Source organism: Muntiacus reevesi, chromosome 17 (genome assembly GCF_963930625.1).
Source record: "Muntiacus reevesi chromosome 17, mMunRee1.1, whole genome shotgun sequence".
Taxonomy (NCBI): domain Eukaryota; kingdom Metazoa; phylum Chordata; class Mammalia; order Artiodactyla; family Cervidae; genus Muntiacus; species Muntiacus reevesi.
Genome location: NC_089265.1, coordinates 9,818,365 through 9,841,358, shown reverse-complemented (window position 1 = coordinate 9,841,358; position 22,994 = coordinate 9,818,365). Strand labels below are relative to the sequence as shown.

The window sequence follows — 22,994 nt, the reverse complement described above, 5'->3', positions numbered from 1 at the left end:
CCAATGCTGAGGACAGAGTTTCCATCCCCAGTCAGGGAACTAAGATCCCTAATGCAAAGGCCAAACTAGAGAAAGCTGGCACATCGCAATGAAGACCCAATGCAGCCAAAGATCTGTTTTAAAGTTTCAAAAACTAAAGTCCTCCTTTTGCTGAAACCAATTTGAGTGAGCTTTTCAGTTACTTGCAATCAAAGTGTATGTATAGATGCGCCTATATATGTGTCTATATAGTGGTAGAGTTTTAATCTAACATTTCATATTGTGGTAAAATATACATAGCCTATAGGATTAACAGGTACAGAGTACTAAAATAGACGAGCAACAAGGTCCTACTGTGTAGCACGGGAAACTGCATTCAATGTCTTGGAATAACTTATAATGGAAAAGAATCTAGAAATATATATATATATATATACACAAACACACACACACACACCAAATCACTTTGCTGCATGCTTGAAGCACAATATTATAAATCAACTATACTTCAATTTTTAAAAATACATATATACATCCATAACATAAATTTGACCATGTCAACCATTTTTACGTGTACAGTTCAGTGGCATTCCTGGGTGGCTCAGAGGTAAAGAATCAGCCTGCCAGCGCAGGAGACACAGAGACGCGAGTTTGATCCCTGGGTGGGGAAGATCCCCTGGAGAAAGAAATGGCACCCCACTCCAGCATTCTTACCTGGAAAATCCCGTAGACAGAGGAGCCTGGTGGGCTGCAGTCCAAGATGTCACAAAGGATCAGACACGACTGTGCACTAATGCACACATGCACTATCAGTGATATTACACCCATTCACCTCCCCATGCAAGCTTCACCCCCATCTATCTCCAGAACTTTCCACCTTTCCCAACTGAAACTCTGTACTCGTTAAACAACAACTCCTCAGTCTCCCCTCCTGCAGCCCCTGTTGTTAAATGTCGCTTCAGTCGTGTCCGACTCTGTCGACCCTGTGAACTGTAGCCCGCCAGGCTTCTCTGTCCATGGGTTCTCCAGGCAATTCTCGAGTGGGGTGCCTTTCCTCCTCCTCCAGGGGACCTTCCCAACCCAGGGATCAAACCTGCATCTCTTACTTCTCCTGCATTGGCAGGCAGGTTCTTTACCACTAGTTCTTCCTGGGAAGCCCTTCCCACAGCTCCTAGGCAACCACCATTGTGCCTTACATTGCTATGACTTTGAACCCTCTAGTTATCTCCTGTAGGTAGAATCCTACAACATTTGTTCTCTTGTGACTGATTTATTTCATTTCATTCAGCATCCTTCATGTCTTCAAGATTCATTCATGTTGTAGCCTCTGCCTGCATTTCCTTCCTTCATGGCTAAATAATGTTCCTTTGTATGTATATACACATTCTGCCCAGCCATTCATTGCTGATGGATACTAGGGTTGTTTCTACCTTTTGGCTACTATGAATAATGCTGCTATGAATGTGGTGGTAGAGTTTTAAAGATATGCTCTGTGGGCTTCCCTGGTGGCCCAGACAGTAAAAAATTCACCTACAATGAAGGAGACCTGGGTTCAATCCCTGGGTTGGGAAGATCCCCTGGAGGAGGGCATGGCAACCCACTCCAGTATTCTTGCCTGGAGAATCCCATGGACAGAGGAGCCTGGCGGGCTACAGTCCAAAGGGGTTGCAAAAAGTCAGTCGCTTGAGTGATAAAGGTATGCACATAAGGACAAGTTTAGTTCTATGCAGTCAAATACTAATAGAAGTTATCTCTGAAAGAATTAGAGACACTTTTTTTTAAAAGGCTTTTTAAGAGACATTCTATATTCACAGCAAAACTGAGAGGAAGATACAGAAATTTCCCACATAACCCCTCCCCCTCACATGCACAGCCTCCCCAGCCATCAACATCCCCCACCAGATGGTACATTTGTTGTAACTGATGAACCCACACTGACACTTCCTAATTACCCAAAGTCCATAGTTGACATTAGGGGTCACTCTTGGTGTTGTATATTCTGATTGTGGATAAATGCATGCACTGTTCTGGTGTTGTATATTTTCACTGCCCTAAAATCCTCTGTGCTCTGTTTATTCATTCCCCTTACCCTCTAGCCCTTGGTAACCACTTTTTACTGCCTACACAGTTTTGCTTTTGCCAGAGTGTTATATAGTTGAATGGCATCACTGACTCAACGGATGTGAGTTTCAGCAAACTCCAGGAGATAGCGGAGGACAGGGAAGATGCAGGGCTGCAGTCCATGGGATCAATATAGTCGGACAAGACTGAGTGACGAAGCACATATAGGTGTGAAGTGGTATCTCGCTGCTGTTTTATTTTGCATTTCCTTGATGACATATGATGTGGAGCATCTTTTCATGTGTGCTTTTTTGCCATCTTATACCTGCTTGCCTGGTGGCTCAGATGGTAAAGTGTCTGCCTGCAATGTGGGAGACCCAGGTTCGATCCCTGGGTTGGGAAGATCCCCTGGAAAAGGAAATGGCTACCCTCTCCAGTACTCTTGCCTGGAAAATTCCATGGACTGAGGAGCCTGGTAGGCTACAGTGCATGGGGTCACAAAGTCACGACTGAGTGACTTCACTTTCACTTTCACCTTCTTTGGTGAAATGTCTGTTAAAGTTTTCAGCTCATTTTTTATTCCGGTTGTTTCCTTATTGTTGAATTTTAGAGAGTTTTTGTGTATTATGGATAACACTCTTTTAACAGATGTGTTTTTTGTAAGTATTTTTTTTTCAGTCTGTGGCTTGTCTTCTCATTCTCTTGACATTGTCTTTTGCAAAAAAGTTTTTAGTTTGAATGAAGTCCAGATTATCAGTGCTTCCTTTTATGGATCATTCCTCAGGTGTCTTACCTCAACTGTCACCTTCATACTCAAGGCCATCGAAGTTTTCTCCCATGTAATCTTCTTGGAGTTTTACAGTTTTGTGCTTTACATTTAGGTCTATGATGGATTTTGAGTTATTTTTAGAGAAGAATATAAGGTCTGTGACTAGATTCTGTTTTCCTTTTTTTCATTGGATTTCAAGTTGTCTCAGCACCACTTGAAAAAACTGGGGCTTCGCTGGTGGCTCAGTGGTAAGGAATCCACCTGCCAATGCAGGACACACAAGTTCAATCCCTGATCTGGGAAGATCCCACATGCCATGGGGCATCTAAGCCCATGTGCCACAACTACTGAACCTGCGCTCTACAGCCGGAACCCATGAGGTCTAGAGCTGCGCTCCACAACAAGGGAAGCCCCCACAACAAGAAGCGTGTGCCCTGTGACTAGAGAGTGGACCCCACTCACTGCAGCTAGAAAAAGCCCACGTAGCAACAAAGACCCAGCATAGCAAGCTCATTTACGTGTGTGTGCATTTGTTCAGCCCCATGGTGGTGAGTTTTGTTTCTTAAGGCTGGGGTACAGTGGGCATCAGGGACTTTGTTCTGAACCTGATGAGACATGTTCCTAAGGGCACAGAACCGTTCAGCCTCCAGGAAATCGTCCTAACACAGAAGGGAGGAATCAGAGTTTGTTTTTTGAAATTGATTGGGATCTAAAGCCTGAAATAAATATTCATACTTTACAAAAAAATAAATAAAATCTGTTTAATGGGAGCAAAATACTTTATAAAAAATAAATTAAAAAAAAAGAAAAGACTGTCTTTGCTCCTTTGTCAAAGATAAGTTGACTATTTCTACACGGGTCTCCAGATAAATTTTTATTCCTATGCTTTTTTTGTATAGTTTTAAAATTATTTGCTACAATGAACACATATTGCTTACATAGTCAGAAGGAAAAAACTTTTCACTTTGGGGGGAAGATACCATTTTCTGTTCCATAAGGTGTCTTTCCACCCCTGGAAATTATTGGAATAACTGTGTGGTGAAACATTCATTCATTTAACAAACATTTCAGTATGAGAAAATTCTGTATTGCCTGCAAAGATTCTGGCTATATCTTGAAGGTTTTTCTCATCCAAATTTAAGCTTTTTCTCCCTATTTTATTCTATAAATATTACTGGAACAACATGAAATAAAATTCTGAAAACAGGGGGGGAAATCACCAAGTTGATATCTTTCTTGTTTCCCCCTAATCTGTGTCCAGATAATTTTTTCAAAAGAAAGACCTCATTGAATTTGTTACAATATTTTTTCTGTTTGATGTTTTGGTTTTTTGGCCTGGAGGCACCTGGGATCTCAGCTTCACAATCACAGATGGAACCTGTACCCCCTGCATTGGGAGGTGAAGTCTTACCACTGGCCACCCAGGGACGTGCCTGTATTCATATCATTTCATCCAGTCATACTTAATCATCTGGCCTTCCTTTGACTTCTCTCTTCAGAATCTACTAACTCGTTCACTTAAAGCCCTCTGGAGTCTTTCATATTTGGAGCATGTACTGCTTTGTGTTAATTCTAAACGCGTTTTTCAAGCTTCAACAGATACCCTATGAGACAGAGAGGATCTTGTCTCATTCTTGTCTGGTACCCAGCTCTGAGCATGGTGATGGGCACAGAGGAGGTCGGTAGCCCCCACGCTTATTGAATGAATGAACCAGAATACGGATAGCTGTGTTGGCGAGGAGGGGATGGTCTGTGTTTAGAGGAAGCGCAGGGCACAAAGCTAGACGATGCAAATGAGAACATCTTCCCCTCCCCAATCCTGAACCCTGACTCAGAGCCCTCTGGTGCCTTTTGTCTCCAAGCAGCAGGGAATCCAAGCAGAAAATTCACTATTAATGGTTCAATAAAACATTCAGGTCCTGGATGCAGCCCCACGGAGGCCGCGTGGCAGGCTGTAATACACATGTGCCGGCTCAGGAGGAAGCCCCAAACTCATTTAGTCTTATCTGTCATTAGGACCAAAGCCTGGGCCCCCCCGGGCCAGGCCTGGGGAACTCTTTCCCCATCGGAGGGCAAAGTGGCAGAACCAAGTTTTGGCAAACTGGCTGAGTATCTGGAAATTTCCCCTCCTGGAGGTCTGCACTCGGTTTTGTAATATATGACACAAGAGGCGCATCGCCTACCTTTCCCTCGGAGGAACAATGCCGTTATCTTCAACCGATGATGCGACTTTGGGGTTTTTTTTAGGCGCTATGCTCCTGTGATTCAACAAGATACATTTTGCAAGTAATCCTGATGGCACCAGCTCCTGTTGCTTGGGGAAATCTCTGTGATTGTAATGGTGGCAGACAGAGGTACCAGCTGTGTGCATGACGAGTGTGGTCCTCACAGGCCCAGGGTGGGGAGACCCATGGGAGGGAGGGAGACCAGCAGGACAGAGTTCTTAGGTAATGTCTTTTAATTGATGGTGAAAACATGGACTCAGAGATCCATTATTTCATTTTTGCAAAAAATGAAAATGAGTTTCTTTCTCAAAAAAAAATATATGTACTTTTGTCTGTTCATGGTGAGAGCTCATTTGCTCAGTCGTGTGTGACTTTTTCTGCGACCCCATTGGACTGTAGTCCACCAGGCTCCTCTGTCTATAGGATCACAAAAAAGTCAGACATCACTGAGCGACTGAGTATGCACCATTCACATATACAAATATATATTTTTTTGAGAAAGAAAATTGTTTTCACTCATAATAGAAAAATATTTTACATTCTTTACCACTGCTGCACGTATATACATGTAAAATCTGTTTTGTATTCTCCGCTCCCAAAACCATGAAATAGCTTTGGGAAGATAGTCATCTTGTGTGACAAACAGCATCATTTCGTGAAATGGCATTCTGTGAACTTTGTTTGGGGAGAGGGAAGATGAAGGGGCCCTCCTCCCGTGAGGAGGGGCAGGCTCAGACTGGTGGCTGTTTCAGGCCTCTGACTGCACTGGCAAGAGATGAGAGTTGATCTAGAAATAGGAGGTGTCATGAGATTAGGAGATTTTCACGTGACACTATTTGCTGAAAAAACAGAAAACTTTCCATGCAGTTGCTTGACTGTTTGTATGTCTATTTCTTTCTTTTTTTTTTTTTTTTTGGTATGTTTATTTCTGACAGGATTTTGAGGTTGGAGTCATCCTTGAAGGAATAGGCTCAGAGACATAGAGGAGAACCCCACACACACTCTCCTGCTCTCTCTGATCAGTAAGTACTTAGGGGCTTCCTGGTGGCTCAGGGAGAAGGACATGGCAACCCACTCCAGTGTTCTTGCCTGGAGAATCCCAGGGACAGAGGAGCCTGGTGGGCTGCCGTCTATGGGGTCGCACAGAGTCGGACACGACTGAAGCGACTTAGCAGCAGCAGCAGTAACTGGTGGCTCAATCGTAAAGAACCCAGCTGCCAATGCAGGAGACAGAGAGTCAACCCCTGATCCAGGAAGATCTGACATGCCACAGGGCCGCTAAGCCCATGCACCATAACTGCTGAAGCCTGCACACCCTAGAGCCCAGACTCCACAACAAGAGAAGCCACCGCAATGAGAAGCCCACACACCCCAACTAGAGTAGCCCCCACTCGGAATCTAGAGAAAATCCTGTGCAGTAATGAAGACCAGCACAGCCAAGCATAAATAAATAAAATTATTTAAAAAGTAAGTAATTCGTGTTAACACTCCCTTAACATTCCAAAGACTGCCCTGAGTCTGTCACCCCCGAGTAAAAACTCTCCAAGTCTTCCAATCACCAAGACAGAGCACAAATCATTGAGGCTGCCATCCAGGCCTGCCACTGTCTCACCCAGCTGGCTGGTCCAGCTTTCTGTACAATCACCGTCTCCTGCCAAGTCTCCTCCACTCCAGGGCACCTGGCCTGTGGACTGTAATCCACCTTCTGGCATATACATCTATCCAGATCTCACCCATCCTCCAAGACTTGGATCAAAATCTTCCCTTTCAGCCAAACCTTTCCCACCACCCCAGCGGGCGGGGATTCATCACCCTCACACACCATCGTATCTTTTGGAACAGTTTTACACATGCTTTTCCACTCTTACAACTCATCTTCCAAGCCAGACTGTGAGCTTTTTGAGTGCAGTAATTTTTATTATAGCTCATTGAATCTCTTGCCTATTAATATGTGCCTTGTGTGAATGAAATGTCTGATCAATCAATATACGTGAGATTCGTTGACTTTAGGGTGCTTGGCACTATGCTCAGTTGAAGAGGAACAGGAGAGAATGTAAATGCATCCCTCAGCTGGTTTATGGGCTTCCCAGGTGGTGAAGTGAAGTGAAAGTCACTCAGTCGTATCTGGCTCTTTGCAACCGCATGGACTATACAGTCCGTGGAATTCTCCAGGCCAGAATACTGGAGCAGGTAGCCTTTCCCTTCTCCAGAGGATCTTCCTGACCCAGGAATCAAACCAGGGTCTCCTACATTGCAGGCGGATTCTTTACCAACTGAGCTATCTGGGGAGCCCTCCCAGGTGGTGCTAGAGGTAAAGAATCTGCCTGCCAATGCCGGAGATGCAAGAGACTCGGGTTCAATCCCTGGGCCGGGGGAAGATCCCCTGGAATAGGAAGTCACAACCTGATCCAATATTTTTGTCTAGAAAATCCCACGGACAGAGGAACCTGGCGGGCTACAGTCCATGGGGCCAAAGAGAGTCAGACACGATAGAGCAACTGAGCAACCAAGTGGTTTGCAAGCCTCCTAGACGAACAAGATGTGAAACTGGCAGGGAACAGCAGGGGGCGCACCAGGCAACGTAAACTGCAAACCTGAATACAAGCAATTGTCCCGGAAAAGGTTCTGAAAGCTCAGGAAAGGAAAAGGGCAACTTTTAATTAGTTGTAAAGCTTCCCTGGTAGCTCAAATGGTAAAGCGTCTGCCTGCAATGCAGGAGACCTGGGTTCGATCTCTGGGTCTGGAAGATCCCCTGGAGAAGGAACTGGCAACCACTCCAGTATTCCTGCCTGGACAATCCTATGGATGGAGGAGTCTGGCAGGCTACAGTCAATGGGGTCGCAAAGAGTCAGACTCGACTGAGTGACTAACACTTTAATTAGTTGTAAGACGTGGTTGTGCTTGAGAGGCAATTATATGTCATAGTCTTTATGTGGTGGCTCCCCAGGTAGCTCAGACAGTAATGAACCCTCCTGTAATGTGGGAGACCTCAGTTCTATCCCTCCATCAGGAAGATCCCCTGGAGAAGAGAAAGGTTACCCACCCCAGTTTTCTGGTCTGGAGGATTCCATGGACAGAACAGCCTGGCAGGTTACAGTCCCTGGGGTCACAGAGTCGGACACGACTGAGTCACTTTCCCTGGTGGCTCAGTGGTTAAGGATCTGCCTGCAGTGCAGGAGACACAGGTTCAATCCCAGAGTCAGGAATATCCCCTGCAGAAGGTAATGGCAACCCATTTCAGTACTCTTGCCTGGGAAATCCCATGGAGAGAGGAGCCTGGTGGACTACAGTCCATGGGGTCGCAAAAGAGTTGGACACGGCTAAAACAACAAGTATCTGTGTGATACCTTAGTATTTTCAAAGCCCCTTCCGTTATGTTGACTGAATAAATGTTATACCATGTTAGGTATTACTAGACCCATTTTAAAGAATAAGTGGACAAGGTCCTGGAAGCAGGAGAGATTCAGCCAGTCACATGGCAGGGTAGGGGCTAAGCTGGGACTCAAACTCCGATCTTTGGAGTTCAAATTCAATGGGCCCTGCAGTGCCCCTACTGCTTCAAACTGTTATCATCCATTGCCTTTAAATTTTGGGTGTAAAGGATTTTGGAGTAAGATAGTGAAGCAAAATGAAATGCCATTATTGGGCACACTGGGGTGGGGGGGGAGGACGGGAAAAAGGGATAATTAGGGAGTTTGGGATGGACATGAACACACTAAGTAACACACTTAGTTATTTTAAATGGATAACTGAGGACCTACTGTATAAAAATAAATAAAACGTCGGGCACAGAACCAGAATCAGGGACACAGAAAACGGACTGGTGTTGCCAAGCAGGAGGGGGCTCGGGGAGGGATGGAGTTGGGGGTTGAGGTGAGCAAACGTAAGCTTTTATATGTCGAATGGATATCAGACAAGGTCCTAGTGTATAGCCCAGGGACCTATATTTGATATCCTGTGATAAATCATAATGGAAAAGAATGCTTAAAAGAAGGATGTGTATGTATACATATGTATAACTGAGTCATGTTGCTTTACAGCAGAAATTAACACAACATTGTAAATCAACTGCACTTCAATTAAAGAAATTAATTTTCAAAATTAATTAAAAATATTGGGCAAGGTGCTGTGTGCAGGACAGATTGAAGGGGCGGGGGTGCTGGGAGCTCTGACAAATGGCAATAAAGATGAGATGATGACACTTGATAACTCCCCAAATACAGAGGATAGGAAAAGAGAGAGGAGGGAAACAGTCAGATTACAGAGCTGAGTAGCTGTGATGAGGCTGTGACGTTGGAAGTGTGGGCAGGGTGTGTTAGAGTGGATAGGACAGCGTCCCTGTGGGTATCTAGGTGAGTGAGAATTCCTGAAGGAAATGAAAACACGGCAATCAGGCTGAGACCTAAGGGCCTCCCGCAGTGAGCAAAGGCAATGAGCTTACCCTAGCACCTTGTACCTAATTTGGGATTTCCCTGGTAGTCCAGTGGCTGAGACTCTGAACTCCCAAAGCAGGGGGCCGGGGTTCAAACCCTGGCTGGGAAATGAGACTAAGAGCTCACATGCCTGCAACTAAGACGCAGCGCAGCCAAATAAATAAGTAAATAACTTGTGCCGAATTTAACAGAGGGATCAACTCCAGACTTGGAGAAGGAAATGGCAACCCCACTCCAGTACTCTTGCCTGGGAAATCCCACGGACAGAGGAGCCTGATGGGCTACAGTCCATGAGGTTGCAGAGAGTTGGATGCAACTGAGTCTGAGCAGCAGCTCCAGAGGGGTTTTGTAGCATTTATTTATAGAAAGTGATGGGACATGAGCACATGAGCCCCTCCCCCACCTGCCGCCGCCAGTATTCATATGCTAACCCACCATCCTACAAAACTCAGGGTCGGTGATCTGGAGCCTGTGAAGAGCCTGGAGGCCTTCTTCCTCCTGAGCATGGCATGCCTTACTTTTCCAAGATCGCATTCCAAGTTCCATGATAAACCTCCTCGTGGGGATGGGACCCTAAGGCCCGGCCCTGAGAACCGCACAGGTACCAGGCACCAAGATGCGCTGCCAGCTTGGTGTCCGGGCTCACCAGGGCCTGGGTAGCCCAAGGGGAGGACGGAACCCACTGTGCCCAGCGGTCACCCAGTGGCCCACAGTGACCTTTACTTCCCTTTCTGGGGTTTCATCCCCCTTATCTGATGGGCACAGTATCACTTCCCCCCGTTATTAATACATATGCCCTCCCCCACACACCAAATTTGTCTGTTGAGGTGCTCACCCGCAGGACCTCAGAATGGGACTGTTTGAAGATGGAATCTACGGGAGGTGACTGAGGTTAAATAAAATGATCAGGGTGGGCCCCGATCCCATATGATGGGTGTCCTTCTAAGAAGGGATGAGGATGCCGAACACAGAGACAAGACCACGTGAAGACACAGGGAGAAGACAGAGGAGAGAGGCCTCTGGAGGATCCTCTTAAGCCCAGCCAGCCAGCCTCTGGAACAGGGAGAAAACGAATGTCTGCTGTTCAACCGCTCGGTCTGTGGTGCTTTGTCTTAGCCACTCGAGCCAACCTATATATCCCATAATCCTGACACTTGCCCAGAATGAAGCCCAGCTGCCCCTTCCGACCCACTCAGAACCTGCCATTGACCTTCAGGATCTTAACATTTTGTTCAAAAAGTAAGAAAACACATCCCATCTCTCCCTTCTCACCCGAACGGCTCTCTCATCTCCAGGCAGATCTGCAGTTAGCACCAGATTCTGTACTCCCTCATTCTCTTATTTCTAAGCCACCAGAGTGCGTCCTGTCCCCCAGGCTAGCTGCTCGAGGGCGGGACACCCGAGTTCACCTCCCTTTCGCTCTCCAGTTGCAGCACTTGGCCGGATGCTCTGGATTGTAAGACCACAACAATGGGCTATTTTGCCTTGAAACTGGATTTGCCTAACTCTTCATTTATTTTTTTACACATTTATTTGATTGTGCCAGGTCTTAGTTGCAGGATCTCTGATCTTCTTTATGGCAGGTGGGATCTAGTTCCCCAACCAGGAATCGAACCTGGGCTCCCCTGCATTGGAAGCACAGTGCCTTAGCCACTGAACCACCAGGGAAGTCCCCTAACTCTTCATTTAAAACAATCACTTCCACTCAGCTTTCCCTGCAAAACCCTCAAATCCCACTGCTGGGGAAAAGAGGCTGGAGAGAGAGAGGAGATTCTCTTGATTTTCAAAATCCATTTGTGTTTTGATTGAAGGTGTTTGACAATGTAGAGAGGGTTTGCCCTCTTTGAAAATAGGAAACAGCTTCTCTGCCTGGGACCCTGCTAGCGTGGTTACTAAGGAGACCAATCGGCGGTAGGCGCCGTAATTAATCACTAAATTTCCAGCAGCTAAATCCCTGGTGATGAGAGGCTCTTTCCTTTGAGCAAGACAAGTCCTGGGTAGGTGGAGGGTGGAGGAGTTCATGGTGGGAGCCCAGTCCTGCCTGCCCGCTTCCTCCTGCAGTCCCCTCGACTGAGATTTGCCAGTGATTGTTTTAAGAGTTTCTAAATCTGGCTCCAGGCTTATCTGTTAGAACTGAATGAAGAATAGAGCTCTTTTCCAGTTATTGCGACGTGGGGAACCATAAGCAGCAAAGTCTCCCCCGACACTCTCTAGGAGGCGGTGCGGGAAGTTCTGCACGGGAACCAGCGCAAGCACCAGAAGTCTTTGGAGATGGTGGAGCTTCCGATCAGCCTGCAGAACTATGACCCTCAGAAGGACAAACGCTTCTCGGGCACCATCAGACTTAAGCCCACTCCCTGCCCCAAGTTCTCCGTGTGTGTCTTGGGGGACCAGCAGCATCGTGATGAGCCCAAGGCTGTGGATAGCCCCCACATGGACATTGAGGCGCTGAAGAAACTCAACAGGAAGAAGAAACTGGTCAAGAAGCTGGCCAAGAAATATGATGCTTTTTTCACTTCAGTCTCTGATCAAGCAGATCCCACAAATCCTGGGCCCAGGCCTGAACAAGGCTGGCAAGTTCCCTTCCTTGCCGACCCACAATGAGAACATGGTGGCCAAAGTTGAAGTCCACGATCAAGTTCCAGATGAAGAAGGTGCTGTGTCTGGCAGTGGCTGTTGGCCACATGAAGATAACAGATGATGAACTTGTGTACAACATCCACTTAGCTGTCAACTTCCTGTTGTCATTGCTCAAGAAAAATTGGCCGAACATTAGGGCCTTATACATTAAGAGCACCATGGGCAAGCCCCAGTGTCTGTACTAAGGCACAACTTAATAAACCATATTCAATCGTCAAAAAGAAAAAAGAAGAATAGATGTATATGTATATGTATGGAGAAGGAAATGGCAACCCATTCCAATATTCTTGCCTGGAGAATTCTGTGGACAGAGGAGCCTGGTGGGCTGCCATCTATGGGGTTGCACAGAGTTGGACAGGACTGAAGCAACTTACAGCAACAGCACATGTGAATCACTGCTCTACACCAGAAACGAACACAACATTCGGCCTTCTTAATCAACTATACTCCAATATGGGCTTCCCAGGGGGTGCTGTAGTCAAGGATCCACCCACCAATGCAGGAGAGTAGGGTTCAACCCCTGGGGCAAGAAGATCCCCTGGAGGAAGAAATGGCAACTGATTGCAGTATTCTTGCCTGGAAAAAAATTCCTATAGACAGAGGAACTTAGGGAGCTACAGTCCATGGGGTCATGAAGAGTTGAACACAACTGAAGCAATTTAGCACATACTCCAATATGAAATTAAAATAAAAAAAAAAAAAAGAGAGAGAGAACAGAATGGCTCTAAAGCTTGTAGCCACCTGGCTTGGGCCCCTTGATTTCAAGAGGATGGGGAGCTGGTATGGGCAGAGATGACCTTTCTGCTCCAATGATTTGAGCAAGTGGGTGCTGCCATTCAGAAGAGCAGAGGGCAGCTTGATGTTCCAAGACCAAGTCTCACCTCCAAGGGAAGCCCATGGGCCTCAAGGTGCCATGATTCAGCCACCAACTGCGGAGGAGAAACCCTTTAGGTGATCCTGAGCACCCAAGTTGCGCCCACAAGGTTTGCATCCCTGCTACTTGACTCCTGTTCTTCCCAGAGGCAAGGTTCTCACACACACACACTCCCACACTCCCCTACATACACAGACACAACTGTGAGCATAAACTCCTCTGGGCTCATTCCCGCCCTCCCCTCCAGGTGGTACAGGAAATGGATCCCCACAAAATGCAGCTTCATTCAGCCCAAGGGGAACTTCCAGTTCATTCAGTTCAGTTCTTCCATTTGGTAAAGAAGCAAAGAAAAATGCAGAGAAGTTAAGTGACTTTTCACTTTTGCTTTTTCTTTCTCTCCACTTCAAAGGAAGAAGAGTGTTTGGCCACCCAACACCCAGGGAATAGGAAGATGCTCAAAAGTAAGAAGACCATGGAAGATGTTTTTCAACTGCAGGTAACAGAAAACACAAGAAAGTGGCTGAAATAAAATGTGGTGGTTAAAATTAGCAATGGTTCCAGTGAACAGCCTCTGTATAGCCACCCCTTTGTCCTCTGACCTTGGGGGTCTCCACCCAACCTGGCTCTGGACTGGCCTTATGACAGTCCCAGGTGGCCCAGCAATAAAGAATCCATCTGCTAATGCAGGAGACAAGAGAGACTCATGTTCAGTCCCTGGGTTGGGAAGATCCTCTGTAGGAAGACATGGCAACCCACTCTAGTATTCTGCAAAAGTTCATGGACAGAAGAACCTGGCAGGCTACTGTCCATGGGGTCACAAAGGGTTAGATGCGACTGAACACACACTCACAGCCAATAAATGCAGCAAAGCAAATGGAGTGCCAGCATCAGGCTTGGGTAAACCCCCAGGAATTCTACATGCTTCTGCTTGGTGCTCGCCTGGCTGGGATATATTTGCTTGAACTTGCACCCCAGACCAAGCCAGACCAGCCTGCTCAGGGGATGAGAGAGACACAGGAAGGCTAAGACACTTGGGAGAGAACCAAGGTGCCCCCAGCCAACAACCAGCCAATCTATAGCCAACTGCAGAGTCATGATGGCACCTGAGACCAAGACTGCCCTGCTCCTCCCAGCCTAAGTAAACAATCTGCAGGATCAAGAACCAAATAAGTGGTTGGTTGTTTAACAAATTCTCTGACTTTGGTGTGGCTTGTTAGGAACAAAGAGCAAACCGAATCCTGACATTTGAAATAAATATCTGAGTTTTTTTCTCTTAAAAAGTTAAAAATTGGAAATCCAGGATTGGTATGGCAGCCCAGAGTCATCCAGGACCCAGAATCCTTCTGTTTTGATGCTCCATCATCTTTAGTTCTTGGCTTTCATCCTCAAAGCCATCTCATGATCCAAGATAGCTGCTGAAGCTCCACTCATCACATTTGTGAGCCAGGAAGGCAGGCAATAGGGTAGAGAAGAGGCCTCTTCTAGTTGAACTGTTCCCCTTAAAAGAGTTTTCCCTGGAGGCCCCACCCAATGACTGGCAGATTGATTCCCATTGGCTACCCTTGGCCACAAGGAAAGCTGGGAAAGGTAGGCTTTTAGTTGAGCATTTTGCCACCTAGAACAAAACCAGGGGTACTGTGTAGTAAGGAAGAACAGGCATACAGGTATTGGGTAGGCCACCAGCAACATCTGCCACAGCGTGTGTAAGATCAAGCCCCAGGCCCCAACATAGATCAGGATGCAAAACTGATCACATGCCATGCTGATTTCTCAGGGCTCATAGTGGTGGCTTTGCCCTATCGTAACGAAGTGTAAGATTTGGGCAACAGAAACCGAAGTGAAAACTGTGCCTATGCCAGTCTCCTGGGCCCCTCTATACAGATGAATGGATGCTTTATTCTTAGAACTTATTGCTCGTAACCTGGGGCAGATGTTGCTTGCTTGCTTGTTCTCTTACTTGCTGTTTTTTTAAAAAAATTGAAATATCATTCGTCTAACATAAAGTTCACTGTTTTAAGGCACACAATTCAGTGGAGGTTTTAGTATATTCACTATGTTGTGCAACATCAACCCTGTCTAGTTCCAGAACAGTTCCATCACCCCCAGAAGAAACCCTGTATCCATTAGCAGTCAGAGCAGATGCTTTCTTCAATGCTTCCACATCCAGTCTCCTGTAGATGCAAGACCCAGACTCGCTACTCGAGAGAGTGCTGAAGATCCTTGCGGCATGAGGCTCGAACCCGGGGGTGCTAGAATATGTGTGGATCTTCTTGGGATGACCAGGAAGGAAGTCGTGGTGTGATTCACCTGCAGCTGGGAAAGCAGGGATGCACAAGGGCGTGCGGAATCGAAACATTCCCTGCCGAGGCTACCATTGTCATCCAGGCTGCAAGTCGTGTCCAATTCTTTGCAACCCCACGGGCCACAGCAGACCAGGCGCCCCTGTCCTTCACTGTCTTCCTTCCTGGAGGCAGGTGAAGTACACCAGGACCTCCTCCTTGCCTGAGGAGCCCCCATGGGCTGACCAGGAGCTCTTTTCACACAGGGAAGGGAAAGAAGCTGCATGCTGAAGGGCAGGTGCTCAGTGGCGACACCCTTAAGTGTAGCAGCAGGTTTCAAAGCACTCTGTGGTGACAGCTGTTGGCAGAGGGAGTTTCAGATTCAGCTGGTCTGATTCCATGGGAAGAGATGAAGAGTGTGCAGAATGCGCCTTTATTTAAGGTGTGGTAGATTCCGAATACAAACAGAATCTCGTTTTTCTACCCTCACAGCCATCCTGGGAGGTGTTTGAGCTTCCCCCCTCACAGGAGGAGACCTGAGGTTCGCAGAGAGAACTCGCTCTAAGCAGAATCTCAGACGTGTGCTGCCGAGTGTCATATCTCAGCATCTTCCACTCTGAGCACCTGGGAGGCACCCCTGGCCCCCGCGCATAGCAGGTGTGGCCATTCCCTCCAGTGGCCTAGTTGCGGCCGCCTGCGGGGCCGTGACAGCAGGAGGGGACGCATCTGAACTCAGCTCTGGGCTTGTCTTTGGCAGTGGGAGCTCCCCCCACTTCTGCCCACTCCCGCATCTTCATTCTTCAGGAGAAAAGGTTGCTCAAGGAGACTCCAGGACTGGGGTCTGCCTTGTCCCTCTCACCAGGAGGTTTGTTTGGTTTTTTTTCCCTTCCTGACTTGCCAGAGCTCCCCATCAGTCCTCCCAGCGCCTCTGGAAGCAGAGCAGAGGCTGCTGTGGGATCCTGGCTGAGCAGCGTCCAGGTAAAGCGGTTGGGGGGTGGCCTGATGGGGAGCCTGAGATGTCACAGGTCCGAGCACAGAGCCAGGGCGGGCGGGGAGCAGCCAGGAAGGACTGGAGGTTCTGCCGCTCGCTTAAGGGGGTCAGCCGTGTGCATGTGTCATCGAGGTGGGCAGGGAAGGGGAGGGCTGTGCGTGTGGGGGGAGGATATATATGCCCGTGTGGCTGACACAGCGGAGCCTCACAGCCGGAGGAGCCCGGTTACTGACAGCTCGCAGGTAGGCGACTGCGCGCGAAGCCCTCCGCCCCAAGACACGCGGCTGGGAGCCTGGGGAAGTGGCGGGCGGGCGGCAGGGCTGTCTCCCCAGCCCCTCTCCTTTGTCCAGTGTAGATGCTGCTGGCCTCCCTTTAGATTATTCCTTCATTCATCTTTTCCGTGCTCTCATGTGGGCGGGGGCGGTAGGGTGGGTAGCGGTGGAGGGGAGGGCTAAGGCTTTTATTCTGGAGAGAGAGGCAGAAGAAGAGCTGAACTTGGAAAGGAGGAAAAGTTTCCATTCCCCAGGTGTGGTCCTTACTTTGTCACTGCTGTCTGCGGCGAAAAGGTGGTTGTAGCAGTGAGGTTAGGGGAGCGGCAGGCACTGGGGGGTGGGGCGGGGGCTTGCCTTGCGAGGCAACCCTCCGGAAGCGCCCCCCACCCCCGACCTACCCCTCCAGGCACACTTCAGGAGTGGTTTCTCTCTGTGACTGACTTCCTTTCACAGTGGGTGCAGGCTGATTTCCGACATATCACTGAACTCGATTGGGATTTGGCTTTTTCATCCCGAGGGAACCCTGCTCCCCTCAGCACCCAATACAAATCGCTAGCGGTGATGCGGGGAAGAGTTGGAGGCTGCCCTGGGCTGGACCGGTATCCAGCTGATCGCGGTCGCTGTGTGTGAATTCCGCCGTGTATTTCCGCAGGGTTGACCTTGGTCTCCGGACCCTCTTTCTTTCGGAGGTCTGTTCTCTTTTTTGCATCTTTCTTCCTTCTACCCATCTCTGCCACCTAAAGGTTTCTGCAGGGGTCCTGCGAAAATGACGTTCAGAAGTCATCCAAACTCCGGCTCTCGCTCAGCCGCCTTTTCCTCTTTCTCTCTTTGTGCGTCTCTCTCCCTGCGGGTCTGGCTTTCCCCTCCCACCACTACCCATCTTTATCCTCCCGCATCTCATTCTGAACATGGCCAAGTTCTGGGGGAATTTCAAGTAAGTCAGGATGATTCGGGAAACGGACTATTTAAAGCAAGCAGCTTTCGACTTGAATACCCTGATCCTGGGTTTCAACATCTGGGTTTCGCTTCCTCGAGCAGCCCATAATTGCCCCAATTATAACCAATAACATTGTTCGGCAGACTAACAAAAGATGAGCTTTGCATGGCATTTGCCAGCAAGCCGAAACCGGAGTTTTCAACATAGAAGATTGGGGGGGTGGGGGTGGGGGACGGGTGACTGCCTGGCTTCTTCTCAAAACCTCCCAAGGAAATTGCTGCTCTCTGTGGGTGGCTTCTGCAGGCACGCTCCTCTTTCTCATTTATAAAGTGTGGCAGGGAAAAAGGTCTGCACACTTCCACCGATGATGCTGCAATACCTTTCACAAAAAGCATTCGCGTTCCTTTGGACTAGCTGAGTCTTCTGCGGGGGAGGGTCCCTGGAAAGACTGTCCCCCCAACCATCACCTTGATAGAAGGAACAGCTTCCACGGTTCCATGTGCTGCCTGTTGAGGGCGCTCTGGTGCAGCTGCGGGGTCCTCGATGGGCGCAGTTCCGTTCTCCCTGGCCTTATCAGCCGAGGCTGAGGGTACAGGGGATTTAGAGGATGCAGATTTAGCATTATCAACAAAGGGAGTAATTGCAGGATCAGGCGCAAAGCGGTGTTTCTGGAGCCCAAGACAGGAGCTGTCGCAAAGCTACTCCTATTCAATCAATCAGGTATTTATTATGCTCCACCAAGCAGGGGTCGATCCAACAGAGGTGATAATAACAGCCTTTACATTCACACAACGATTTACATCTTAGCGCTTTCACACACATTATCCTCCGCAACAGCAATGAGAGATGGTGTCATTATCTCCATGGCGTAATCGAAGAAACTGAAGCTGAGAGGTTTCAGGATGTGGCCGAGAGGGGACGGAACCAGCCTTGCTGGCTCCAGTGCACGGCCCTCTGCGAACCCGGGATGCTTACGAACTAAGGGGGTGGGGACGGGGCAACACACAGTGAAAGAATTCGAGGACGATGCAAGGCTGGGTGTAATTAAGTCCTAAATTTCGTAGTCCAGACAGCAAGCGCTGTAGGAATTTGGAGGAAGGAGCACTTGCTCAGAGAGTCCAGGATTTCAAGCCGGTCGAGGACGGAGATAGAATCTGGATGACCCAAGGGTTTTGGAGAGGGAGGTGGCCGCCAGGACAAAGACACAAAAAGAGGGCAAAGGTCCATGTATTGAAACCTACTGTATGCCAGGCAGTGAGCTAAACTCATCTATATGCCTATTTCATGCTAATGTGTGCACACACACACACAGTAGGGATGGGAGATCTGGGGTGAGTTTTCTATACTTTTATCCATACTCAGTGAGACACACACACACCCCCCAAGCCCCAGCTCCCAAGAAGGAAATCTACCTGATAAGAATCTGGCTAGAGAACAGGAGTAACAGCAGCTTTCATGGCTTGAATGGCTGGGAGCTCATCAGACAACCTCGATTGTTCTAAACATTTCTATTTAAATGCCTTTAGGTCCTCCTAGTCTCCAACATGCCACTTTCCTTCTAAACACAAACTAGCTGTGAGATTTATGGCATGCCTATTTAGGGGGGCAAGCCGGTTTTCTGGGCATCTTCCTAAATAGCCTATGATCACGTTCGGTGTTGATTTTCTACGATCCTGAGATTTTTCAAATACTGGATGACGCCTCAGTGTTGCAGATACACCTCGTCGCCAGCTCTGACGGGACTGACTGGGTGAGTGACGTGTGGAGCTGGCCTCCAAGGAGTCTGGATCTCGGTGAAAATGTCAGAGGATCACGCGCACACACCCAGGGCTCTGCCTAGCCACCCAGGCTCGGAGCCAGCCTTCCCGTAGCTCACTCTCCATCCCTCCACCCAGTCCCCATTCATCCTTTCATTCATTCAGCCCAGAAACGTGCCTGGATTCCTGATGAGAGCCTGCAGTGCTGAGTGCCTGGGAAAACAGGCCGGGCAGCCTGTCCTCAGAGCTCTTGGCCAATGTCACTCGATATTAGTGAGTCCAGGCTGGTGGTCTCTGAAAGGGGTGTTCATGCCCAACAGTCCACCGGCTTTGGGAAACACATTGAACTTTTTTATGTGGTTATCTTATCTTTCTTAATTTGCACTTTAGTGGGTTTTATAATGTAGATAACAAATAAATTAGCAAGGTGTGCTCAAAAATGGTTTGATTGCTTGAGGTATAAAGTTAAAGACATTTGAAGATTATTGGTCTTGGGACTTCCCTGGTGGTCTAGTAGCTAAGACTCCAGGCTCCCCCTCTCAATGCAGGGGGCTGGGTTCAACCCCTGGTCAGGGAAACAGATCCTGAATGTATGCCACAACTAACAGTCTGCATGCTGCAAATAAGACCTGGTGCAGCCAAATAAATAAATACTGGGGGGAAAAGGGTGGGGGGGCAGGTAACTAGGCTTCGCCAATAGCTCAGTGGTAAAGAATCCACCTCCACCTGCAGTGCAGGAGATGCAGGAGACAGGGGTTTGATTCCTGGGTGGGGAAGAAACCCTGGAGGAGGAAATGGCAACCCACTCCAGTATTCTTGCCTGGAAAATCCCATGGACAGAGGAAGCTGGTGGGCTGCAGTCCCTGGGGTCACAAAGAGTCACAACTGAGCACACATGCACACTGATCTGTATCCATTGTTCTTTTGCTGATCTGTATTTTCTAATGTTTTTGAAAGGAACACTAAGTGATTTTAATGTAAAAGCCATAGAAGAAAAAAAAAAACATTTTTTATATAGGGAACCACAGGCCAGAATGAGGAAGATCCAAGACAAGAGCGATGACACCTTTCCACCTTGCGACAGCACTGGGAGTAAATGTGCCTCTTAGGAATTCCCTGGTGGCCCAGTGATTAGGACTCGGCATTTTCACTTCTGGGACCTGGGTTCAATCCCCGGTCAGGGGGCAGCCAAAATATTTTTAAATAATATAAATAAAATTAAATTTAAAAAATAAAATAAAAAACTTTAAAAAAAGAAAAGAAGGGCTTCCCTGGTGGCTTAGTGGTAAAGAATCTATCTGCCAATACAGGAGACACAGGTTTGATCCCTTATCAGGGAAGTTCCCACATGTCGAAGAGCAGCTAAGCCAGTCTGCCACAACTGTTGAGCCTGTGCTCTGGAGCCTGGGAGCCGTAACTACTGAAGCCTGCAAGCCCTAGAGCCCGTGCTTCGCAACAGGAGAAGCCACTGCAATACGAAACTCACAATCATTTGACAGTAGCCCCTGCTCGCCACAACTAGAAAAAAGCCCTCGAAACAATGAAGGCCCAGCATAGCCAAAAATAAACAAGCAAAATTTAAAAAGAAAAAAGAAAAATGTGTCCATCTCTGCTGAGCCCCAGGTAGGCTGTTGTAACAAATGTCTGGCCACTTATAAAATCAAAAATATTAATATTGACCATCTAATCCAACTGCCTCTTTTTGGAGAAGGGAAAACAGAGCCCCAGAGAAAGAAAGGGACTTGCTCAAGATCCCATAAGAGGAGCCTGGTGGGCTACAGTCCACGGGGTCACAAAGAGTCAGACATGACTGAGCACTCAGGGCTCAAGATCCCAAAGGTGAGGGCGGAGCTGGAGCTGGAAGCCCGGCCTTTTGCTCCCAAGGCACAGGGCTCTTGTTCATTCATTGCCCACCAGCTCCCAGCACACCCGGTCTGTGTGGGGTGGGGACATGCTTGGCCCTCCACCTTCTCCATACCCACCGCCCCCCCCCCCCTTTCCAGGTGGGAATTTAGAAGCAGAGGAGGAACTTTATGGATGAGAGTCTATTAGAGGAAGAAAAGAAATAAAAGGGATTCAGTCATACCTGGTTAATAAGCAAAAGCTCAGTATAGGAGTCAGGGTTGCAGTGGGTTAAAGAAATGAGGAAGACAAACCCTCATGCTGGTGGGCAATGAAAAACCCCTTCAGGAACTGGGGACAGGCAGCAATAAAGAGATTGTCAGTAGCAATGACGTATTTATACTACCGTGTGTAAAATAGATAATGAGTAGGAAGCTGCTGTAGAACACGGGGCGCCCAGCCTGGTGCTCCGTGATGACAGAGAGGGGTGGGACAGGGTGGGGGAGAACAGAAGAGAAGCTCAACAGGGAGAGGAGATATAAATAATGACAACTAGTTAGAGTGTGCTGCAGAAACCAATGTAAATTTAAAGCAATTATCTTCCAATTAGGAAAAAAAAAAAAAGGTGTACCATGAGAGAGGGATACCCAGAGTTCAGGACAAAAGAGGCTCCCTGCAATGAATTCACCCTCAGGAACAGACAGAAAACCACCGAAATCCTCTCTGTTTCTTTTCTTATTTTGGTCACACAACTTGTGTGGCATGTGAGATCTTCTTTGCCCAACCAGAGATCAAACCCATGCCCCCTGCAATGGAATCACAGTGTCCTAACCACTGGACCACCAGGGAAGTCCCCTTGCCAAGATCACTGAAAAGTCTGATGAGAGCCATGAGCTTGGAAATCAGATGGGTTGGAGTCTCAGTTCTGCCACTTCAAGTTATTTCGCCTCTTCAAACCTCAGTCTTCTCAACTGTAAAATGGGGGCAATAACATTTACCCCATAGGATGGATGCTTACACAAAGCCATCAACACAGTCCCTGGCACAGAGGAGTGTGCTAAATATAGTAATAATATGATTACTGTTAAATGCAAACAGAGACCATCCCAATCAGATGCCACCAGAATTTGTCAACCTTTCCAAAGCAGGACCAGTGTGTGGAGTTTATGGTTTCCCAGAACATGTTTTAGAGTCAAAACACTTGAGTTTAAGTCCTGACTTTTTTTATAAGCTGGATTATCTTAAGTAAATTGTTAACCTCTATAAACATATGTTCCTCTCAAAGAGAGGATAATATTAACCCTAGATTATAGGATTGTATGGGGCTTCCCTGGTGACTTAGATGGTAAAGAATACACCTGCAATGCAGGAGACCCGGGTTCGATCCCTAGGTCAGGAAGATCCCCTGGAAAAGGGCATGGCAACCCACTCCAGTATTCTTACCTGGGAAATCTCATGGACAGAGAAGTCTGGTGGGCTGTAGTCCATAGGGTGGCAAAGAGTCAGACACGACTGAGCAACTAATGCTTTCCAGGACTGTGTAAGAATATAAAACTTTTGTTACCAGCAAGAACAACATTCATACGTGTGGCTGATGAGAAGGATGGGGGAGATATGCCTCTAGCAGAAAACCTAGTCCCTCTTGCCTTTGCCACTAAAAGCACTAAAATTACAGGCTTTCTCATAGGTCATAAGACAAAACTCAATTAGCTTTTAGCTTCCGCTAAAGCTTCATACGTAATCCTCCAAACAGATAAGCAACTAATTATATTGCCCTTGGAAGCATGATTACAAACAAATAGATTAAATAGATTAAAGCTAAACACAGTGGTATTTTATCTTTATAAAGAGTGCTGTGGCTAAAATAAAAGGTAATTAAACATTTCTTTACTCAATACAAGATGTTCAGATGCATAGCATTCCTACAAGGAAGTG

The 22,994-nt window shown here is 47.6% G+C and overlaps 1 protein-coding gene and 1 pseudogene across 2 annotated transcripts in view; both read left to right on the top strand.

The window, feature by feature from the left end:
* Positions 1-12,304, top strand: part of LOC136148748 (large ribosomal subunit protein uL1-like) — a 140,341-nt pseudogene extending 128,037 nt beyond the window's left edge.
* Positions 12,305-16,465: 4,161 nt separating this feature from the next.
* Positions 16,466-22,994, top strand: part of PNOC (prepronociceptin) — a 28,883-nt gene continuing 22,354 nt past the window's right edge. For both annotated transcript variants that reach the window (XM_065908346.1, XM_065908347.1), the window contains exon 1: positions 16,466-16,493. The gene's annotated coding sequence lies outside the window, so the exon portion shown is untranslated. The remainder of the gene's footprint in view (positions 16,494-22,994) is intronic.